At 43.4% G+C, this 23,572-nt stretch overlaps 1 long non-coding RNA gene across 1 annotated transcript in view; it reads right to left on the reverse strand.

The window, feature by feature from the left end:
- Positions 1-1,120: 1,120 nt before the first annotated feature.
- Positions 1,121-23,572, reverse strand: part of LOC128596857 (uncharacterized) — a 37,553-nt gene continuing 15,101 nt past the window's right edge. The window contains exons 2-4 of the long non-coding RNA XR_008383154.1: positions 10,358-10,471; positions 7,576-7,649; positions 1,121-3,771 (exon numbers count right to left, since the gene is read on the reverse strand). This is a non-coding gene — a long non-coding RNA (uncharacterized LOC128596857). The remainder of the gene's footprint in view (positions 3,772-7,575; positions 7,650-10,357; positions 10,472-23,572) is intronic.

The raw sequence follows: 23,572 nt of genomic DNA on the forward strand, positions 1-23,572 counted from the left end.
AGCTGTGACACCACAACACTCTACTGAGGGCGACAAAATGAGACCCTGTCTCTAAAAAAAAAAAAGTAATACTCATAAATTTTAAAAAATAAAAAATAAAGCCCTCATATACCAGTCCAAGCAAGAACAAGACCCCGTCTCTACTAAAAATAGAAAAAATTATCTAGGTATCATGGTGGGCCCCTATAGTCCCAGCTACTTGGGAGGCTGAGGCAGGAGGATTATTTGAATCCAGGAGTTTAAGTAGCCTGGGCACGAAAGTAAGATTCTGTCTTGAAAAAAAAATAAATAAATCCTCATGTAACTGGAAAGACCTAGAACTACAGGGAGAAGAAATTGTTAAGAAAGCTCTCCTGGGCGGCGCCTGTGGCTCAGTCGGTAAGGCGCCGGCCCCATATACCGAGGGTGGCGGGTTCAAACCCAGCCCGGGCCAAACTGCAACCAAAAAATAGCCGGGCGTTGTGGCGGGTGCCTGTAGTCCCAGCTACTTGGGAGGCTGAGGCAAGAGAATCGCTTAAGCCCAGGAGTTGGAGGTTGCTGTGAGCTGTGTGAGGCCACAGCACTCTACAGAGGGCCATAAAGTGAGACTCTGTCTCTACAAAAAAAAAAAAAAAAAAGAAAGCTCTCCTTTCAGGTGGTGTAAGGGACTACTTTGATCCCTAGATGCTCTTCTGAGAGAGTTTGAAAGATTTTTTTTCTTGTCTTTCTGTTCTTTCTTTTTTTTTTTTTTTTGTTTGTACATGAGTGATTTTAATTGACTAACAAAATCAAATACTGAACTGGAAAGGTCAGGCAATCTGCTAATAGCAAAAAAATAACACAAATATAAAGGGTGCTGACTTTTCACTGGACTAAATATTAATAAAATGAAATTTTGTAATATACTTTGATCTTCAATAGAACTCTAATAGTCAAGCCTTCAGGAAGCAAAAGTTCATATAGTCTTTTCATCTTAACTAGAACAGTAGCATCATTTTTTCTCCTTGATCTATTTATTTATTTATTTATTTATTTTTTGCAATCACATGAGGGTGTTTATTCAAGCTTGAGCCTGGGCTGTCGGCACTCCCAGATGCAGCTGGGACCGAGAGCTGCGTGCTCGCGGTGCTGTGGGTTTTTTTCTTTCTTTTTTTTTCTTTTTTGAGACAGAGTCTCTAGCTGTTGCTGCCATGGGTAGAGTGCCATGGCATCATGACTCACAGCAGCCTCCAACTCCTGGGCTCAGGTGATCCTCTTGCCTCAATTTTCCTATTTTTAGTAGAGACAGGGTCTTGCATTTTGCTCAGGTTGGTTTCAAACTCGTGAGCTCAAGCTACCCACCTGCCTTGGCCTCCCAGAGTGCTAGGATTACAGGCGTGAGCCACTGCACCCTACAAAGTTTGCAAGATTTTCAGTTGGTTATTTCATCAGAGCTAGAGAAACAAGAAGAAACCCTCCCCCTCACTAAATTGTTTGTGTGTTTAGACACACAGATGCATACATTTGTGTTGTACTATATAGATATATCTTTTCTTCTTTAATATCCTTCAATAAAGGCTAATAGATATATCTTAATATATTATGTATCTTTTTTTTTAATTTTTTTTTTTTTTTTTTTTTTTTAGAGACAGAGTCTCACTTTATCGCCGTTGGTAGAGTGCCATTGCATCACAGCTCACAGCAACCTCCAAATCCTGGGTTTAGGCAATTCTCTTGCCTCAGCCTCCCAAGTAGCTGGGACTACAGGTGCTGCCACAACACCCAGCTATTTTTTTGTTGCAGTTTGGCCGGGGCTGGGTTTGAACCCACCACCCTCGGTATATGGGGCCGGCACCCTACTCACTGAGCCACAGTGCCACCCTATATTATGTATCTTAAGACAGAAAAGAAGTTAAAGGTATATAATTTCTTAAAAAACATATAGTATCATAGATGTTAAGCTATTATAATCAAAAGTCAATGGTAGTCTTGATCAACTTTTAAATAAAAGCCCTGGAAAATAATTTCTTTTCTTTTCTTTTTTTTTTTTAGAGGCAGAGTTTCACTTTGTTGCCCTCGGTAGAGTGCTGTAGCATCACAGCTCACAGCAATCTCCAGCTCTTGGGCTTAGGCGATTCTCTTGCCTCAGCCTCCCAAGTAGCTGGGACTATAGGCGCCTGCCACAACGCCTGGCTTTTTTTTTTTTAATTACAGTTTGGCTGGGGCTGGGTTTGAAACCACCACCCTTGGTACATAGGGCCGGCGCCCTACTCAATGAGCCACAGGCGCCGCCCAGTGAAGTTCTTCTTATCCAGTCTTCCATTCTGGTACCCTTGATAAGCACCCCTAAATACTAATCTCAGAAATACTCCCTGACTCCTGCTAAGTCTTGCAATTCTTTAAGTATATAGTCTCTGTTCTTCCTTATCAGGCCCAGCACAACCCTAAGTTATCAGTCTGGTAGGCAGAAAAGGAGAATGGGTGAGGGCAGCTTCAGAGGAGGGCACTTACCACCAACACAATGAAAGTGATAGGTCTTATTAGCATGTATAGGCCACCTCTTTAGTAAGCCCAGAGGGTCCAGAAGCCAATATCTGCAAAGGCACCCATCCAGATGTACCACCCATATTTTAGGATCCCAGGTTTTTATCTTTTTTTTTTTTTTGAGCATAGTCTTACTTTGTCACCCTCAGTAGAGCACTGTGGCATCACAGCTCACAGCAACCTCAAACTCTTCAGTGATTCTCTTGCCTCAGCCTCTCAAGTAGCTAGGACTACAGGTGCCCACCACAACGCCTGGCTATTTTTTGTTGTCATTGTTTAGCAGGCTCGGGCTGTGTTCAAACCCACTAGCCCCATGCATGTGGCTGACACCCTAACCACTGAGCAACAGGCACCAAGCCAATCCCGTTTTTATCATTAAGACCTTAATTTTCACCTAACACTGTTGCTTTGGCTGAGCAATGCAAACAGTAGTCATGCTTTAGGTCTTCAGTCTGCTCCTCAAATGTGCCTGCCCTTCTACTGGAAGAGATGGGCTCTCTTTGTAAGCTATAAGAGAGGTTCTGAATCTTACACTTAATCATTAGTTATTTGTTAAAGGTCTTCAGTCTCTCATTCTTCTTTAGAGTATCACTACAACTTAGCAGCAATAAGCCAACTCCACTGTCTTTGTAAGCATCATCCCCTCTTTGTTTCTTCCCTTCCTTTCCCTTTCCTTTCTCACTCTTCCAAGACAGGGTCTTACTCTGTTGCCAAGGCTAGAGTGCAGTGGTACAATCATAGCTCACTGCAAACTTGAATTCCTGATCCCAAGTGATGCTCCTGCCTCAGCCTCTTAGCCTTTTGAGTAGCTAGGACTATAGATGGGTGCCACCAAGCCTGGCTAATTGTTTTTTTTTTTTTTTTTTTTTTGAGAAACAAAGTTTCACTATATTTCTCAGGCTTGTCACAAACTCCTGCCTTCAAGCAATTCTCCGCCTCAGCCTCCTAAAGCACTGGGATCACAGGCATGAGCTACCATGTATGGCTTGATTTTCCTGTATTTTTGATAGGCCTAAAATACAGCACCTGCCACAGCTTTCCCCTCTGTCAGCATTCCCCTCCCGAGACAACACTTTCCCAGGTCACCATTAGCGAAATCTTTAACAACTGAAGCTCCACCTTGCGCCAAGTCCCACCAGGACAGCATCCTCTTCATCTGTTGGGCTGTAATTGAGGCAGTCCCAAGTGAGCCAAGTCTCCATCTTGCCACCTGTTTCCTTGGACCACTCCTGGTATTTGTGTTAGTCTGAGTCTTCCAAGAAGCATATGCTAAGATAGGATTAAACATACAAAGATTTTATTAGGGGAAATGACTGTGAAAGGAAATCAGAAGGGAAGAAGGGAACTGGGGAAGTGAACAGACTGCAATATAAAATAAGCCTAAATCAGGCGGCACCTATGGCTCAAGGAGTAGGGCGCCAGCCCCATATACTGGAGGTGGCAGGTTCAAACCCAGCTCTGGCCAAAAAAAAAAAAAAAAAAGAGCCTAAATCAGTGGGTGCGGTGGATCACGCATGTAATTCCAGCACTTGGTAGGCTGAGGCTGGTGGACTACCTGAAATCACGAGTTCAAGATCAACCTGAACAAGAGTGAGACCCCATCCCTAAAAAAAAATAGCTGGGTGGTGTGGTGGGCAGCTGTAGTTCCAGCTACCTGGGAGGCTGAGACAAGAGAATTGCTACAACCCAAGAGTTTGAGGTTGCTGTGAGCTAAGATGCCATGGCACTCTATCAAGGGTGACCAAGTGACACTCTCAAAATAAATAAATAAGCCTAAACCTCAGTGAAGGAGAGAGACAAGCAAGGTTAGGTAGAAGTATCCTAGACTACTGCCCAGTGTAAAAAAAGTTCAGCGGGGCGGTGCCTGTGGCTCAGTCGGTAAGGCACCGGCCCCATATACCGAGGGTGGCGAGTTCTAAACCCGGCCCCGGCTGAACTGCAACCAAAAAATAGCCAGGCGTTGTGGCGGGCGCCTGTAGTCCCAGCTACTCAGGAGGCTGAGGCAGGAGAATCGCTTAAGCCCAGGAGTTGGAGGTTGCTGTGAGCTGTATGATGCCATGGCACTCTACTGAGGGCCATAAAGTGAAACTCTGTCTCTACAAAAAAAAAAAAAAGTTCAGCAAGACTGTTGTGAGTCCCCAAGTCAAAGTTATTGATAATCAGAAGAGCCCCATATCTTCCAGGTATGAGCCTGCCTTAGTATGCTAATTATGTACAGTCACGTATGTTTCTTATAGGTGGAGGTCTTAGGCACTTCTCCTGGCCACCACATCTTGCGAGTGAAGTACTGAAATCTCCAACTAAAATTGTTGAATTATCTATTTTTGGCTCAGTGCCTGTGGCTCAGGCGGCTGAGGCATCAGCCACATACACCTGAGCTGGCAGGTTTAAATCCAGCCCAGGCCCGCCAAACAATGACAGCTGCAACCAAAAAATAGCCAGGCATTGTGGTGGGCGCCTATAGTCCCCACCTACTTGGGAGGCGGAGGCAAGAGACTCGCTTGAGCCCAGGAGTTGGAGTTTGCTGTGAGCTGTGATGGCACAGCACTCTACCCAGGGCGACAGCTTGAGGCTCTGTCTCAAAAAAAAAAAAAAAACCTATTTCTTTTTCAATTACGTCAGTTTTCTGCTTCATGTACTTTGGAGCTCTTTTGTTAGATGCTTATATATTTATAATGGTGATATATTTTTGATATATTGATTCATTTTCATTATTAAATGTCTCTGTTTGTCTCTAGCAATATAATCTAAATCCTAACACCTATTTTGTGTGATACAAAAATAGTCATTCCAGCTCTCTAAGGATGACTGCATGATGTACGATTCTCTTTTAGTTCTAACCTATCTGTGCCCACGAATCTAAAGTGTGCCTGTTGTAAGCAGTATATAACTGCATCTTGCTTTCATAGAAGATCAAGTTATGGTAGATCTGCTAACAGTACAGTGGTCTGCTAGCAACACATTCTCTCAGTTTTGATTTATCTGGTAATGGCTTTATTTCAATTTCATTCCCAAAAATAGTTTTACTATACATAGAATTCTTGGTTGAAAGGTTTTGTTCTCTTTAGGACACTATTAAAATTTGATTTAATATTTTCCTTCTTTTTTTTTTTTTTTTTTTGAGACAGAGTCTCAAGCTGTCACCCTGGGTAGAGTACTATGGCATCATAGCTCACAGCAACTTCCAGTTCTTGGGCTCAAGTGATCCTCTTGCTTCAGTTTTTCTATTTTTTTTTTTTTTTTTAGTAGACATGGGGTCTTGTTTTTTGCTTAGGCTGGTCATGATCTTGTGAGCTTAAGCAATCCACCTGCCTCAGCCTCCCAGAGTGCTAGGATTACAGGCATGAGCCACTGCACCCAGCCTGCTTTAATACTTCTTTGGAAAAAAAGAATACCACACTTTTAGTTAATGCCAAGAAACATTTTTATAGTACTAGTAAGCTTTTGTTTTTAATACTTATAATGCCATGAATTCGTGGGGAATAGGTTCCAGCACCTTATATTACTGTTAAATGGGTTCTCTTGGTTATCTTGTGTGCTATGCTATACACCTATAATGCCATGAATTCATGGGGAATGAATAGGTTCCAGCACCTAATATCACAGTTCCGTTGGTTCTCCTGGTTCTTCTGTGTGCTGTGCTGTATGCCTGTTATGCTATGAATTCACAGGGAATGGGTTCCAGGAGCTCAGGCTCCTTTCTGTTGGTTCTCACAAAGTGGGCTTCTCTGGGTGGAGCAGGCTGCGCTTCAGTTGAACTCAGGTACCTTCCTCTTTGGCTTCCTTCTTTTTCTCATCATTTTCCTTCACGCATTTCAGAAAGCTATCTCGCTCTTAGAGCGCTTAATATGCTCAATACGAACATTAATCCCCTTGGCAAGAATCTTGCCCTTAACTTGTTTGTTTACAACAATGCCAACAGCATGCTGGGTAACACTGTAAACTCTTCCAGTTTTGCCATGGTAACATTTGTGTGGCATGCCTTTTTGAACAGTACCCATTCCCTTGATGTCTACAATATCACCTTTCTCGTAGATTCACATATATGTGGCCAAAGGAACAACTCCATGTTTTCTAAAAGGCCTAGAGAACACGTATCGGGTGCCTCTCCTCTTTCCCTTTGTGTTTGTCATTTTGGTGAATTACTGGAAGATGGCGTCTCTGCCTAAATGAAGGGTTCAGAGGGTTTTTTGAGCTTTTTTGTTTACCTTGTTTTTGTTTTTAGTCACTTGGTTATGTCTTTCTGGCCTCCTTTTGTTTTCTTTTTCTCTTTTTTTTTTTTTTGGCCAGGGCTGTGTTTGAACCCGCCACCTCCGGCATATGGGACCGGCGCCCTACTCCTTGAGCCACAGGTGCCGCCCTTCTCTCTCTTTTTTTTTTTTTAATACTCTGTGAGACTCTGTCACGCTGGGTAAAGTGTCATAGCATCATAGCTCACAATAACCTCAAACTCTTGGGCTCAGCTCAATTCATAATAGCCAAGTCATGGAAGCAACCTAAGTGCCCATCAACCCATAAATGAATCAACAAACTGTGGTACAGGTATGCCATAGAATATTATGCAGCCATTAAAAAAGATAGAGACTTGGCACAGGAGTTATGGCACCAGCCACATACACCGAGTAAGCCAGGTTGAAACCTGGCCCAGGCCAGCTAAACAACAATGACAACTGCAACAAAAAATAGCCAGGCGTTGTGGTGGGCATCTGTAGTCCCAGCTAACTGGGAGGCTGAGGCAAGAGAATCACTTAAGCCCATGAGTTTGAGGTTGCTGTGAGCTGTGATGCAATAGCACTCTACTGAGGGTGACATAGTGAGACAAAAAAAGATGGAGACTTTACATCTTTTACATTTACCTGGATGGAGTTGAAATACAATCTTCCCAGTATTGCAAAAATGGAAAGATGAATATCCAATTAGTATGTACTCCATACTAATATGAAATCAATATATAAACAATTACACGTTCCTAAGAAAAATAAAACGCTAATATAGTCCAGTGCAGGGATAGAGGGAAGGGGGAAGGGACAGGACATATGGTAGAGGGAGGGAGGGCATGAAGCGGGATCTTACCTAATGTGCACATTGTCAGGGTATATATAATACACCCCCTGGGTGAGGAGCTCTTCTACATATGGAACTTTACCCTGGAAGTGAGAACAATGTAACGTAAATTGTACCCTCATATTAATTTGAATAAAGTTTAAATAAATAAATAAATTTAATTAATTAAAAAAAAACTCTTTGGGGTGGCGCCTGTGGCTCAAAGGAGTAGGGCACCGGCCCCATATGCCAGAGGGGGTGGATTCAAGCCCAGCCCCAGCCAAAAACTGCCAAAAAAAAAACCTCTTTGGCTCAAGTGATCCTCTTGCCTTAGCCTTCTTGAGTAGCTGGGACTACAATGAGCCCCCCACAATGCCCAGCTAGTTTTTCTTTTTCTTTTTTGAGACAGGGTCCCACTTTATCACCCCTGGTAGAGTGCCATGGCATCACAGCTCACAGTAACCTCAAACTCTTGGGCTCAAGTGATTCTTTTGCCTCAGCCTCCTGAGTAGCTGGCACTACAGGTGCCCACCACAGCACCCAGTTATTTTTAGAGATTGGGTCTCGCTCTGGCTCAGGAGGGTCTCAAACTTGTGAGCTCAAGCAATTCACCCTCCTCAGCCTCCCAAAGTGCTAGGATTACAGGTGTGAGCCATCGCGCCCAGCCTAGTTTTTCTTTTTTTGTAGAGACAGAGTCTCACTTTATGGCCCTCGGTAGAGTGCCGTGGCATCACACAGCTCACAGCAACCTCCAACTCCTGGGCCTAGGCGATTCTCCTGCCTCAGCCTCCCGAGTAGCTGGGACTACAGACGCCCGCCACAACGCCCAGCTATTTTTTTGTTGCAGTTTGGCCAGGGCCGGGTTTGAACCCGCCACCCTCAGTATATGGGGCCGGTGCCCTGCTCACTGAGCCACAGGCGCCGCCCAGCCTAGTTTTTCTATTTTTACTAGAGATAGTGACTGACTCTTGCTCAGGCTGGTCTTGAACTCCTGAGCTCAAGTAATCCACCCTCCTCAGCCTCATGGAGTGCTAGAATTACAGGCATGAGCCAGCACCTTCAGCCCCAATTTTTCTAGTGAGAAATTTAGGTATGAATTTTATTATTCTCCTAAATATGATGAGTCATTTTTCTCTTGCTACTTTTTTTTTCTTTTTTTTTTTTTCTCTTGCTACTTTAAAAGATTTTTTCTTCATTTCTGGCTTTCAGAAATTTCACTACAATATTTCTTTTTCTTTTCTTTTCTTTTTTGAGACAGAGCCTCAACCTGTAGCCCTGGGTAGAGTGCTGTGACATCATAGCTCATAGCAACCTCCAACTCCTGGGCTCAAGTGAGTCTCCTGCCTCAGCCTCCCAAGGAGCTGGGACTACAGGCACCTGCCACAATGCCTGGCTATTTTTTGGTTGCAGCCATATTGTCGTTTTGGCGGGCCGGGCTGGATTGGAACGCGCCAGCTCAGGTGTATGTGGCTGGCGCCTTAGCTGCTTGAGCCGCAGGCCCTGAGCCCACCACAGTATTTCTTAGGTACAGTTCTCTTTTGTCTATCCTTCTCAAGTTTCATTTAGCTTTTTGGATCTGTAAGTAAAGGTTTTTCATTAAATTTGAGAAGTTTTGTTTCATTTTGTTTTGTTTGTTTTGAGACAGAGTAGAATTGCTTAAGCCCAAGAGTTTGAGGTTTCTGTGAGCTGTGAAGCCACAGCTCTCTATCCAGGATGACAGCTTGAGACTCTAGCTCAAAAAAAAGGAAGAAAAGAAAAACAAAAAAGAATTCTTTCTTGAACTCCCTAAAGCAGTCTTTCTTAAAATGTGCTCCTTGGAACAGTAATCCTGGGAGGAAAAATGATACGAGGAACAAAAGAGTTCCGCCCCTCAATTTTTTTTTTTTTTTTTTTTTTTTGTAGAGACAGAGTCTCATTGTACCACCCTCGGTAGAGTGCCGTGGCGTCACACAGCTCACAGCAACCTCCAGCTCTTGGGCTTACGTGATTCTCTTGCCTCAGCCTCCCGAGTAGCTGGGACTACAGGCGCCTGCCACAACGCCCGGCTATTTTTTTGTTGCAGTTTGGCCGGGGCCGGGTTTGAACCCGCCACCCTCGGTATATGGGGCCGGCGCCTTACCGACTGAGCCACAGGCGCCGCCCAACCGTCCCTCAATTTTTTTTTTTTAACCACAGGTCATTTGTACCAGAATGTTTATTGCAGCTCAATTCACAATTGCTAAAAGGTGGAAGCAACCCAAGTGCCCATCAACCCATGAATGGATTAACAAACTCTGGCATATGTATACCACGGAATACTATTCGGCCTTAAGAAAAGATGGTTGGGCAGCGCCTGTGGCTAAGTGAGTAGGGCGCCGGCCCCATATGCCAAGAGTGGCGGGTTAGGACCCAGCCCCAGCCAAACTGCAACAGAAAAATAGCCGGGCGTTGTGGCGCACGCCTGTAGTCCCAGCTGCTCGGGAGGCTGAGGCAAGAGAATCGGGTAAGCCCAAGAGCTGGAGGTTGCTGTGAGCCGTGACGCCACAGCCACAGCACTCTACCTGAGGGCGGTACAGTGAGACTCTGTCTCTACAAAAAAAAAAAGAAAAGATGGCGACTTTACATCTTTCATGTTTACCTGGAGGGAGTTGAAACACAGTCTTCCTAGTAAAGTATCTCTAGAATGGAAAAAAAAAGTATCCAAAGTAATCAATACTAATATGAAACCAGTATATGAACAACCACACACCACACTTAAGAAAAACACAAGTATAGTATAGCATGGGGGAGGGGAGAAGAGGGAGAAGGGAGAGGGGAGGAGGAGAGATCTCACCTAATGTGCACAGTGAGAGGGTGCTCAGCATGCAGCCTGGGTGAAGGGCTCAGCTATAACTTTACCTTAGAATTGAAAACAATGTAACCGAAATATTTGTATCCTCATATTAATCTGAAATAAAACAAAAGAAAGAAATGCTTCTCTATGGTAACCAAGTGTTCATGCAACAAATTATCCCTTCCAAGGAAATAAACAGTATTTTGCTATCTTGAGAGATGGCCTAAGAGACCTGTTTACATTGAGAAAATATTTATTGATGTTAGCTTTCTACTTGATAAACATGTCCTGTTTAATATTCAGTTATTTAATAATTTATTATAATTGTTCTCTGGCTGAAAAAGTTAGAGATGTTTGGTGTAAAAAAATAAAATAATGCATAAAAATTTTATATAGAATGTGAGAGTCTCCTTTAGTCCTCTGCTAACAATCATTATTACAAGTTTAGTGTTACCATTTAGCTTTTAATATTTCATAATTGCAAAGTTGTTTTAGAATAACTGCTCACTAGTAGAAAAGTTGCATCTGTTTATCCTATCTAACCCAATCTGTACACATTAATAATTAAAAACATGTAGCCAGGCGTTGTGGCGGGCGCCTGTAGTCCCAGCTGCTCGGGAGGCTGAGGCAAGAGAATCGTGTAAGCCCAAGAGTTAGAGGTTGCTGTGAGCTGTGTGACACCATGGCACTCTACCTGAGGGCGGTACACTGAGACTCTGTCTCTACAAAAAAAAAATAATAATAATAATTAAAAACATGGAGACACAGACATTTGGAATCGAATAGAAAACCAGGAAATGAAACTAACATCTTACGACCATCTTACCATCTTACGACTTGTTAGGTTTATCTTCCATAAACCTAACAAGAACATACCTTGGGGGAAAGACTCCCTATTCAATAAATGGTGCTGGGAGAACTGGATGTCTACATGTAAAAGACTGAAACTGGACCCACACCTTTCTCCACTCACAAAAATTGATTCAAGATGGATAAAGGACTTAAATTTAAAGCATGAAACAATAAAAATCCTCAAAGAAAGCATAGGAAAAACACTGGAAGATATTGGCCTGGGGAAAGACTTCATGAAGAAGACTGCTGTGGCAATTGCAACAACAAAAATAAACAAATGGGACTGAATTTAATTGAAAAGCTTCTGTACAGCTAAGGAGACAACAACCAAAGCAAATAGACAACCTACACAATGGGAAAGGATATTTGCACATTTTGAATCAGACAAAAGCTTGATAACTAGAATCCATAGAGAACTCAAATTAATACACATGTAAAAAGCCAACAATCCCTATATCAATGGGCAAGAGACATGAAGAGAACCTTCTCTAAAGACAGACAAATAGCTAATAAACATATGTAAAAATGCTCATCATCCCTAATTATTACAGAAATGGAAATCAAAACTACCCTGAGATACCATCTAACCCCAGTGACAATGGCCCACATCACAAAATCTCAAAACTGCAGATGCTGGCGTGGATGTGGAGAGAAGGGAACACTTTTACACTGCTGGTGGGACTGCAAACTAATATAACCTTTTTGGAAGAAAGTATGGAGAAACCTTAAAGCACTCAACCTAGACCTCCCATTTGATCCTGCAATCCCATTACGGGGCATCTATCCAGAAGGAAAAAAATCCTCTTATCATAAGGACACTTGCACTAGACTATTTATTGCAGCTCAATTTACAATTGCCAAAATGTGGAAACAGCCTAAATGCCCATCAACCCAGGAATGGATTAACAAGCTGTGGTATGTGTACACCACGGAATACTATTCAGCTATTAAAACAAATGGAGACTTGGGCGGCTCCTATAGCTCAATGGAGTAGGGCGCTGGCCCTATATGCTGGAGGTGGCCGGTTCAAATCCAGCCCTGGCCAAAAACTGCAAAAAAAAAAAAAAAATGGAGACTTTATATCCTTTGTATTAACCTTCCACCTGGATGGAAGTGGAACACATTATTCTTAGTAAAGCATCACAAGAATAGAGAAGCATGAATCCTATGTACTCAATTTTTATATGAGGACAATTAAGGACACGGTGGGGGTGGGGGAAGGGGAGAGCAGAGAAAGAAAGAAGGAGGGAGGGGTGGGGAAAAGGAAGAGCAGAGAGAGGGAAGGAGGGAGGAGGGTGGGGCCTTGTGTGTGCCACACCTTTTGGGGTCAAGACACGATTGCAAGAGAGACTTTACCTAACAAATGCAATCAGTGTAACCTGGGTTCTTATACCCTCAATGAATCCCCAACAATAATAAAAAAAAAAAAAATTAAAAACATGTAAGCTTGAAAATAAATATTAACACATAAAAAATATGTGGGAGAAGAGAATATCAAAAGTTAATCCACATAGATAAGATGAAAGAATAAACAAACCTCAGGGAAAGAAAACTGAATACTGTGAAATCTGAAAACTTCCAACAACGAATAGAACACACAATAGATGGGAAACAAAGGGATAATTTGTTTATTTTAGCATGCACAAAACATCTTTTGAATGCTCTGACAATGTTACAAAAACTAGTTTCCTCTATGGCTATTACAAATTAAGATAAATTTTCAGGCTCAGCGCCCATAGCACAGTGGTTACAGCGCCAGCCACATGTACCAAGGCTGGCGGGTTCGAACCCAGCCTGGGCCATCTAAACAACAATGATAACTGCAATAAAAAATAGCCAGGTGTTGTGGCAGGCGCCTGTAGTCCCAGCTGAGGCAAGAGAATCGCTTAAGCCCAAGAGTTTGAGGTTGCTGTGAGCTGTGATGCCATGGCACCATACTGAGGGCAACATAGTGAGACTCTGTCTCAAAAAAAAAAAAAAGAAAAGAAAAAGGGCTTTAGATAACTGTCACCCTGTTAACACCTGCAGAACAATGAATGGTCAACTGAGAAAATAACTAAGCATTAATTTCCTCATTTCTTTTTTTTTTTTCCAAAAAGCACTTTGTCCACGGTAGAGTGCTGCAGCATCATAACTCACAGCAACCTCCAGCTCTTGGGCTTAGGCGATTCTCTTGCCTCAGCCTCCCAAGTAGCTGGGACTACAGGCACCCGCCACAATGCCCAGCTATTTTTTTTTTTTTTTTTGCTGCCATTTGGCCGGGGCCAGGTTTGAACCCACCACTCTCGGTAATGGGGCTGGCGCCCTACTCCCTGAGCCACAGGCACCAGCCCCAAGGGTTGACTTTTATTTTTTTTTCTTATTTAAAAGGTGTATTAGTACAGGATTGACTTTTAGATGTTCTAAGATCCCCCCGCCCTGATTTTTTACAATTATGACATTATAGCTTCTCTGCCACTTTTTCCTACATTGTTATACCTGACAGGAATTTTTAGCAGTATATCCTTAGTTTGGGATTTCATTTATGGGAACTGATTAGTGCAAATTGCATACTTAAGGCCAGGCACAGTGGCTCACCCTGTAATCCTAATATTCCGGGAGGCTGAGGCAGGTGTACTGCTTGAGCTCAGGAATTTGAGACCAGCCTGAACAAGAGTGAGACCCTGTTTTTACTAAAAATAGAAAAAAACTAGCCAGAAGTGGTGGTGGGCGCCTGCAGTCCCAGCTACTAGAGGCTGAGGCAAGAGGATCACCTGAGACCAAGAGATTCAGGTTGCAGAGAGCTATGATGATGCCATGGCACTCTAGGAAAGGTGACAGAGTAAGACTATGTCTCAAAAAACAAAAAAACCCTACAAATTGAACATTTCACCTTGAAATCTCAATTGTTAAATGTAATATACATGTTTCCATCAGCATGTAACTTACTCATCTCCATTTCACTTTTTTTTTTTTTTTTTTTTCAGTTTTTGGCCAGGGATGGGTTTGAACCTGCCACCTCCGGCATATGGGGCCAATGCCCTACTCCTTTGAGTCACAGGTGCTGCCTTTTTTTCTTTTTGAGACAGAGTCTCACTATGTTGCCGTTGGTAGAGTGCTGTGGCGTCACAGCTCACAGCAACCTCAAACTCTTGGGCTTAAGTGATTCTCTTGCCTCAGCCTCCCAAGTAGCTAGGAATAAAGGCACCTGCCACAATGCCCAGCTATTTTTTTTTTTCTTTTTAAAAATCTCTTTATGTTTTTTGCAGTTTTGGGCCGGGGCCAAGTTTGAACCCACCACCTCCAGTATATGGGGCCGGTGCCCTTCTCCTTTGAGCCACAGGCGCCACCCTATTTTTTTTTTTTTTTTTTTTTGAGACAGAATTTCACTTTGTCACCCTCAGTAGAGTGCTGGGAAGTCACAGCTCACAGCAATCTCCAGCTCTTGGGCGTAGGCGATTCTCCTGCCTCAGCCTCTCGAGTAGCTAGGTATACAGGCGCTGCCAGAATGCCCAGCTATTTTTTGTTGCAGTTTGGCTGGGGCCGGGTTTGAACCTGCCACCCTTGGTATATGGGGCTGGCGCCCTACTCATTGAGCCACAGATGCCACCCAATTTCAAATTTTTTTTTTTTTTTTTTTTTGCAGTTTTGGCTGGGCTGGGTTTTGAACCCACCACCTCCGGTATATGGGGCCAGCACCCTATTCTTTGAGCCACAGGCACCACCCCAATTTCAATATTTTAAAGTAACCTTTGGGCTTGTTTATTTGAAACTCGGAATTTTTAAATTAGTTACATCCACAGCTTTCTTTTAAAGTAAAGTAATAAAACTAAGTAATAACATTTTAAAATTCCCCTTTCCCTAAAAATTAGGCATATTCAAACACTTCTGTATATAAATAACACCTTATTACCAAGGAGAATATTTGCCAAAGGCATTAGTATTTCCTAGTAGCTGGGGAAACTGCTTCCTTCCTTTTGTACAATAGTTGATAAACAATCTGGCATTTTCTCCAAGTATTGTGCAAGAGTGGCCTCTGCCATAGGTGAAATGACTCAAACCCGATATAATTTATCCATTGTTCACAGAAATGATTCGTCTGTATTCTACACGGAATCTGTTAATGTGCCATAATGGAATATAATTAGCCAGCATATACAATGGTCGTTTGTGCATTTAAGAGAGAAAGGCTTCACTGTTGTTATTGTATTTTAAATGTTAAATTTTATGATACTGACTTTTATTATTTTCCCATCATATAAATAATACAGATTTTTTTTTGAGACAGAGTCTCACTATGTCACTCTCCATAGAGTGCAGTGGTGTCACAGCTCACAGCACCTCAAACTCTTGGGCTTAAGCAATTCTCTTGACTCAGCCTCCCGAGTAGCTGGGACTACAGGTGCCCTCCACAACACTGGGATTTTTTTTTTTTTTTTTTGTAGTTATCATTGTTTTTTGGCAGGCCCAGGCCAGGTTTGAACCCACCAGGCCTAGTGTATGTGGCCAGCACCCTAACTCCTGAGCTACAGGCACCAAGCCTTTACTTCACTTGTAAAAATAATTTCAGATTTATGTGAGAGCACAAACAATTAGGTTATAATGTCTGCATTTGTTAGGTATAGTCCTTGTTGTAGTGTGTCCTGCCCCCAGGAGGTGTGCATATACCCTTACATTTATCCTGTAAGTGAGAGGACACCAATTCCCTTATTTTTGCTTTTGTTCTTGTGTTTTTGGTGTCATATCCCAGAAGTCATTGCCAAATCCAATGTCATGAATCTTTTCCCCTACATTTTCTTTTTTTTTGTTTGTTTGTTTTTTGCAGTTTTTTTTTTTGTTTGTTTGTTTTGTCCAGGGCTGGGTTTGAACCTGCCATCTCCGGCATATGGGAGCAGCGCCCTAACCCTTTGAGCCACAGGTGCCGCCCTCCCCTACATTTTCTTCTAGAATTGTATTAGTTTTAGGTCTTATGTTTAGGTTTTTAATCTATTTTGAGTTAATTTTAGCATATTTTATAAGATAAAGGTCCAACTTAATTCTTTTGTATGTGAATATTCAAGTTTCCCAGTAACACTTGTTGAAGAGACTGCCTTTTCTTCTTTGAGTGGTGTTGGGACCTTTGTTGAAGATCACGTGGTCATCTACAGAAGAGTTTATTTATGGATTCTCTATCCCATTGGTCTGTTTGTCTGTCTTCATGACCTACCACACCGTTTTGTTTATTTTACCTTTGAAATATGTTTTGAAGTGAGGAACTGTGAATCCTCTGACTTTGTTCATTGTCACAACTGTTTTGTCTGTTCAGGATCCCCTGAGATTGTACATAAATTTTAGGATAAATTTTCTATTTCTGCAAAGAATGCCATTGGGCTCAGCGCCTGTGGCTCAAGCGGCTAAGGTGCCAGCTACATACACCTGAGCTGTGGGTTCAAATCCAGCCCAGGCCCGCCAAACAACAATGAAGGCTACAACCAAAAAAATAGCCAGGCATTGTGGCGGGTACCTGTAGTCCCAGCTACTTGGGAGGCGGAGGCAGGAGAATCACTTGAGCCCAGGAGTTGAAGGTTGCTGTGAGCTGTGACGCTACGGCACTCTACGCAGGGTGACAGCTTGAGGCTCTGTCTCAAAAACAAACAAACAAACAAACAAAACAAAAAAAAAGAATGCCATTGGGACTTTGATATTTAAAATTGCATTGAATGTATAATCAATTTGTGTTAATTTGCTTTTTTTTTTTTGAGACAGAGTCTCACTATGTCACCCTCAGTTGAGTGCTGTAGCGTCACAGCTCACACAACCTCAAACTCCTAGGCTTAAGAGATTCTCTTGTCTCAGCCTCCTAAGTAGCTGGGACTATAGGCACCCGCCACAATGCCCGGCCATTTTTTGTTGCAGTTGTCATTGTTGTTTTATCTGGTCTGGGCTGGGCTCAAAGCTGGGTGCAAGTAGCCAGTGCCATAACCACTGTGCTATGCGTGCCAAGCCTCAATTTGAGTTAAAAGAGGTCTTTGTTAGCCAAAATTTCATTAACCAAGTCCCCACAATTAAGGGATGAAGAAAAGATTGTCCTAACACACATTTACTAGTGAACCATAAATTATATTTACTAGTGAACCAAGATCACATGCAATGATGGTGAACTTTTAACGCAATCAATATACATTTATACCATTCCTTTTTTTTTTTTTTTTTTGTAGAGACAGAGTCTCACTGTACCGCCCTCTGGTAGAGTGCCGTGGCGTCACACGGCTCACAGCAACCTCTAACTCTTGGGCTTACGTGATTCTCTTGCCTCAGCCTCCGGAGCAGCTGAGACTACAGGCGCCCGCCACAACGCCCGGCTATTTTTTTGTTGCAGTTTGGCCGGGGCTGGGTTTGAACCCGCCACCCTCGGCATATGGGGCCGGCGCCCTACTCACTGAGCCACAGGCGCCGCCCCATTTATACCATTCCTAATACTGAACAGTATCACATTGTGAAGGTCTACTGTAATTTATTTGATTAATCCTTTTTTAAAAGTTAGATATTTTGCCTTTTTAATTAGGTAAGAATGTGAAAATATTCTTAAATATTCTTGTTGGGCTATGTGCCTGATTGTTTCTTTTCTGGATCAAAGGTTGTACATATTTTTAAGGCATTTGCTACATCTTGCTAAATTGCTTGTAAAAGTTTAACTTAATTTAATCTTCTACCAGCAGTGTGTATCTACAGTCCTTTATCTTGTCTATAGTGAGTGCTATTTTTTAATATTAAAAAAATTATTATTTTTGGGCGGCGCCTGTGGCTCAGTTGGTAGGGCGCCGGCCCCATATACTGAGAGTGGTGGGTTCAAGCCCGGCCTGGCCAAACTGCAACCAAAAAATGGCCGGGCGTTGTGGCGGGCGCCTGTAGTCCCAGCTGCTCGGGAGGCTGAGGCAAGAGAATCGCTTGAGCACGGGAGTTGGAGGTTGCTGTGAGCTGTGTGAGGCCACGGCAATCTACAGAGGGCCATAGTGTGAGACTCTGTCTCTACAAAAAAAAAAAAAAATTATGGGCGGCGCCTGTGGCTCAGTGAGTAGGGCGCCGGCCCCATATGCCGAGGGTGGCGGGTTCAAGCCCAGCCCTGGCCAAACTGCATCCAAAAAATAGCCGGGTGTTGTGGCGGGTGCCTGTAGTCCCAGCTGCTCGGGAGGCTGAGGCAAGAGAATCGCGTAAGCCCAAGAGTTAGAGGTTGCTGTGAGCCGTGTGACGCCACGGCACTCTACCCGAGGGCGGTACAGTGAGACTCTGTCTCTACAAAAAAAAAAAAATTATTATTTTTAAAAATGGGTCTGAGCGTGGTAGCTGACACCTGTAATCCCAGCACTTTGGGAGGCTGAGGCAGGAAGATCGCTTGAGACCAGGAGTTGAAGAAATGGGGTTTCAGTATGTTGCCCAGGCTGGACTTGAAGTCCTGGGTTTAAGTGATCCTCCCTCTTCAGCCTCTCATGTAGCAGAGACTACAAGCAGGCGTCAACATGCCCAGCTTTTTTTTTTTTTTGGAGTCTCAGTTTGTCGCCCTCGATAGTGCTGCGGTGTCACAGCTTACAGCAACCCCCGGCTCTTGGGCTTAGGCAATTCTCTTGCCTTAGCCTCCCAAGTAGCTGGGACCACAGGTGCCTGCCACAATACCCAGCTATTTTTTGTTGCAGTTTGGCCGGGGCCAGGTATGAACCCGCCACCCTCGGTATAGGGGGCTGGCGCCCTACTCACTAAGCCACAGGTGCCACTCACCCCCTTTTTTTTTTTTTTAAAGACAGAGTGTCTTACTTTGTCGCCCTCAGTAGAGTGCCATTGCTTCATAGTTCATGACAACCTCAAACTCTTAGGCTTAAGAGATCCCCTTGCCTCAGCCTCCCAAGGAGCTGGGAGTATAGGAACTCACCAAGCTAGTTTTTCTATTTTTAGTAGATACAGGATCTTGTTCTTCAGGCTGGTCTCAAATTCCTGAGTTCAAGCATTCCACCTGCCTTGGCCTCCCAGGGTGCTCGGATTACAGGTGTGAGCCACCCATGCCTGGCCTAGTTTATCTTTCTTTTCTTTTATATATGTACTCAGCCAATGCTGCTGCTCTTACCATGTCTAAACACAGCTAATGCTTTCCTGCATCTGTGTTCATGCTGTTTCCCTTGTCAAAAGGGCCTTGTCATCACAACCTATCGAAATTAAAATTTATATGCTACTTCCTTCATGATTCTTCTTAACTGAATCGAAGTTTTTCTTACTTAAGACACACATTTTTTGGGGGGCCGGGGCTGGGTTTGAACCTGCCACCTCCAGTATATGGGGCTGGCGTCCTATTCCTTTCAGCCACAGGCACCACCCGACACCTACATTTTTTATGCCCCTCTGAGTGTTCTTCCTTGACATATTTTTTTAAAACCAACACTGGTTTATAAATGCCCTCAGGATAAGAGATAAACATATTGATTTTTGTATCCATTATAAAGCCTAACAGGACACCCTACTTATTATAGCAGTTTATTTATTTAATGGATGAAGACAAAATGTTACTTCTCCTATTACAATGTAAGTTCACTAGAGAAGTAGGCATCTGCTTATAAAAATTCTGTTTACAAGCATCTTTTGAACAATGTGGTTTCATTAGAATAAACAATGTTTAAGGCCTCTATTTCTGATATTTTATATTTCCAAATACATCTGGGATACTGTAATAGACCTGATTTCAGCCATTATGTACTAGTCTGGATTCCCCCCCCAAAACAGACCTTAAACTAAGGATTTAAGGGCAAATAGTTTATTTGGGAGGTGACTTGAGAAATTACCAGTAGGAGAGCAGGAGAGTGAAAAAGGGAAGGGAAGTCCACAAGTTTTTTTTGTTTTGTTTTGTTTTTTTGTAGAGACAGAGTCTCATTGTACCACCCTCGGTAGAGTGCCGTGGCGTCACACGGCTCACAGCAACCTCCAGCTCTTGGGCTTACGTGATTCTCTTGCCTCAGCCTCCTGAGCAGCTGGGACTACAGGCGCCCGCCACAACGCCCGGCTATTTTTTTTTTTGTTGCAGTTTGGCCGGGGCTGGGCTTGAACCCGCCACCCTCGGTATATGGGGCCGGCGCCCTACTCACTGAGCCACAGGCGCCGCCCAGTCCACAAGTTTTGAAGTCAGTTGTCACTGTGGATAAATGGAAAAGTGGGAGTCAGTGAAGATATGTATTTCAGAGTTATCCCAACTGTCACAATCAAAAAAGAAAAAAGAAAAAGAAGAAATCAGAAATGTTCCATCTGTGGTGGGAGCCAAGGTATTTATAAGCCAATTCTGTCAGTCATGGGTTCAGAGCTTTCCCAAGAGGCCTTAATTCTCTGCACTTCCAGATGGCCTGGCTAGAAGGGCAGAGGTTCCTGTGGCCAGAAGACCTCAGGCATCTGGAAGTTGGCGACATAAATACAAAAGTTAGACCCAGAGGGTGGGCAGGAAATTGACCGGTCTACTATGCTTCAGGATGAAATCTTAAAATTATATACAGTTTTACAAATTTAGATATTTCAGAATATTTTTAGGTTATATGTCCAAGAGTAAAAGCAAAACCCATGTTGGCATGAAAAGACACAGAAACAGGTGGCACCTATGGCTCAGTGGGTAGGGTGGCAGCCCCATATACCGAGGGTGGCAGGTTCGAACCTGGCCCCGGCCAAACTGCAACAAAAAATAGCAGGGCGTTGTGGCCAGCACCTATAGTCCTAGCTACTTAGGAGGCTGAGGCAAGAGAATCGCCTAAGCCCAAGAGTTGGAGGTTGCTGTGAGCTGTGACACTACAGCACTCAACCAAGGGCGATAAAGTGAGACTCTAAAAAAAGAAAGAAAGAAAAAGAAAAGACAGAAACAAAATTTGGTATAGCAGAGGTATAAGATTCTAATAGAAAAAACAAATTATATGATATACAGTGTGAAAATCATTTGGAAAAACAAAAAAATGTAACTATTAAATCCAAACCATTTTTTTTTCCTCTATAACCCTTAGGCTAGTTTGAAATGTGCAATATGTTAGCCTTCAGGTAGATCTGGACTAGAAAAAAATATTTTTTATATGTTTACTTTTACATGGTTCTATATATGCACACAACCAACCCATACCCAATCCTCCCATTTACCTACCAGTTATTTTAGGTTTCAAAAATGGTAAAAAAAAAAAAAAAAAAAAAAGTTTTAAGTAAAATTAAAATACACACACACACACATAGGGAGAGACTAGGTAGTATGTGCACAAAGTAAAAAATTAAATAGTACTAAAAAGTATAAAGATGTAAATCTTTCCTATGTATTTCTCCCCAAAGGCAGTCAGTCTTGACTAGGTTCTCATATATCTTTAAGACAGTTAACCAAGGGCGGCGCCTGTGGCTCAGTCGGTAAGGCGCTGGCCCCATATGCCGAGGGTGGCGAGTTCAAACCCGGCCCCGGCCGAACTGCAACAAAAAAATAGCCGGGCGTTGTGGCGGGCGCCTGTAGTCCCAGCTGCTCGGGAGGCTGAGGCAAGAGAATCGCTTAAGCCCAGGAGCTGGAGGTTGCTGTGAGCTGTGTGAGGCCACGGCACTCTACTGAGGGCCATAAAGTGAGACTCCGTCTCTACAAAAAAAAAAAAAAAAAAAAAGACAGTTAACCAAGGCTGGGCATGGTGGCTCATGCCTATAATCCTAGCACTCTGGGAGGCTGAGGCAGGTGGATTGTCTGAGCTCACAGGCTTGAGATCAGCCTGAGCAAGAGCCAGACCCCGTCTCTAAAAAACAGCTGGGCATTGTGGCGGGTGCCTATAGCCCCAGCTACTTGGGAGGCTGAGGCAAGATGATCGCTTCAGCCCAAGAGTTTGTGGTTTCTGTGAGCTAAGATGCCATGGCACTCTACTAAAGACGACAAAGTGAGACTCTGTCACACACACAAAAAAGATAGTTAACTATATAACACACACATAAAGAGCATATGTGTTCTCCCACTTAAAAAAATAGTAGTGTAGGGCGGTACCTGTGGCTCAAGGAGTAGGGCATCGGTCCCATATGCCAGAGGTGGTGGGTTCAAACCCAGCCCCGGCCAAAAAAAAAAAAAAAATAGGGGCGGCACCTGTGGCTCAAAGGAGTAGGGCACCGGCCCCATATGCCGGAGGTGGCGGGTTCAAACCCAGCTCCGGCCAAAAACTACAAAAAATAAATAAATAAATAATAAAAAAAAAATAGTAGTGTATATTATAGACAATTCTTAGTTTTTTTTTTTTTTTTTTTTTTTTTTTTTGCGGTTTTTGGCCGGGGCTGGGTTCGAACCCGCCACCTCTGGCATATGGGGCCGGCGCCCTACCCCTTTGAGCCACAGGCGCCGCCCACAATTCTTAGTTTTAAAAATCACTATATCTAGGGCCAGGCACAGTGGCTCACATCTGTAATCCGAGCATTATAGGAAGCTGAGGCCAGTGGATTGCTTGAGCTCAGGAGTGAGACCCCATCACTAAAAATAGCTGGGCATTGTGGGGACTCCCATAGTCCCAGCTACTTGGGAAGCTCAGGCAAGAGAACCACTGGAGCCCAAGTGGCTCCTGTAATCCCAGCTACTTGGGAAGCTGAGGCAAGAGAATCACTGGAGACCCAGGGTTTGAGGATGCTGTGAGCTGTGATACTACAGCACTCCCCAGGGCTACAGAGCGAGACTCTGTCTAAAAAAAAAAAAAGGATGTTGTGGAAGCAGAGTAGTTAACAATCAAAGAAGAGAACCTCAACAAAGGGTGCTGGCATGAAGTGATACTTTACAAGAAAATGATTTGCAAGGAAAAGGATTTAAAATTAAATTTTTTTTTCAAAAATGACCCGGTTTTTGGGGACAAGATGTTAAACTCCTATGTCTTTCTTCTTCGGCTCAACTGTGAAGATGCCAGAGAAGCAAGAAGGGTGCTGACAGCTACCCAAACTTCACATGGTAACTGTAAGAAAACCCTGGGAGTAAAAAAAAAAAAAAAAAAGACTCTATCCGTTTCTGAACCCAAGGAAATGCAATCTAAGTAAGAGGGCTAATATGAAAAATGGGGCAGCGCCTGTGGCTCAGTCGGTAAGGCGCCGGCCCCATATACCGAGGGTGGCAGGTTCAAACCCGGCCTGGCTGAACTGCAACCAAAAAATAGCCGGGCGTTGTGGTGGGCGCCTGTAGTCCCAGCTACTCGGGAGGCTGAGGCAAGAGAATCGCTTAAGCCCAGGAGTTGGAGGTTGCTGTGAGTTGTGTGATGCCACGGCACTCTACCGAGGGCCATAAAGTGAGACTCTGTCTCTAAAAAAAAAAAAAAAGAAAAAAAAGAAAAAGATATTCTGGAGGAGAATTTAGTTGTGTCTTTTTCTTTCTCCCCCAGGTTGGACTGGACACATCATTGTTTACTC

This window comes from Nycticebus coucang, chromosome 10 (assembly GCF_027406575.1).
Source record: "Nycticebus coucang isolate mNycCou1 chromosome 10, mNycCou1.pri, whole genome shotgun sequence".
In the NCBI taxonomy this organism is placed as follows: domain Eukaryota; kingdom Metazoa; phylum Chordata; class Mammalia; order Primates; family Lorisidae; genus Nycticebus; species Nycticebus coucang.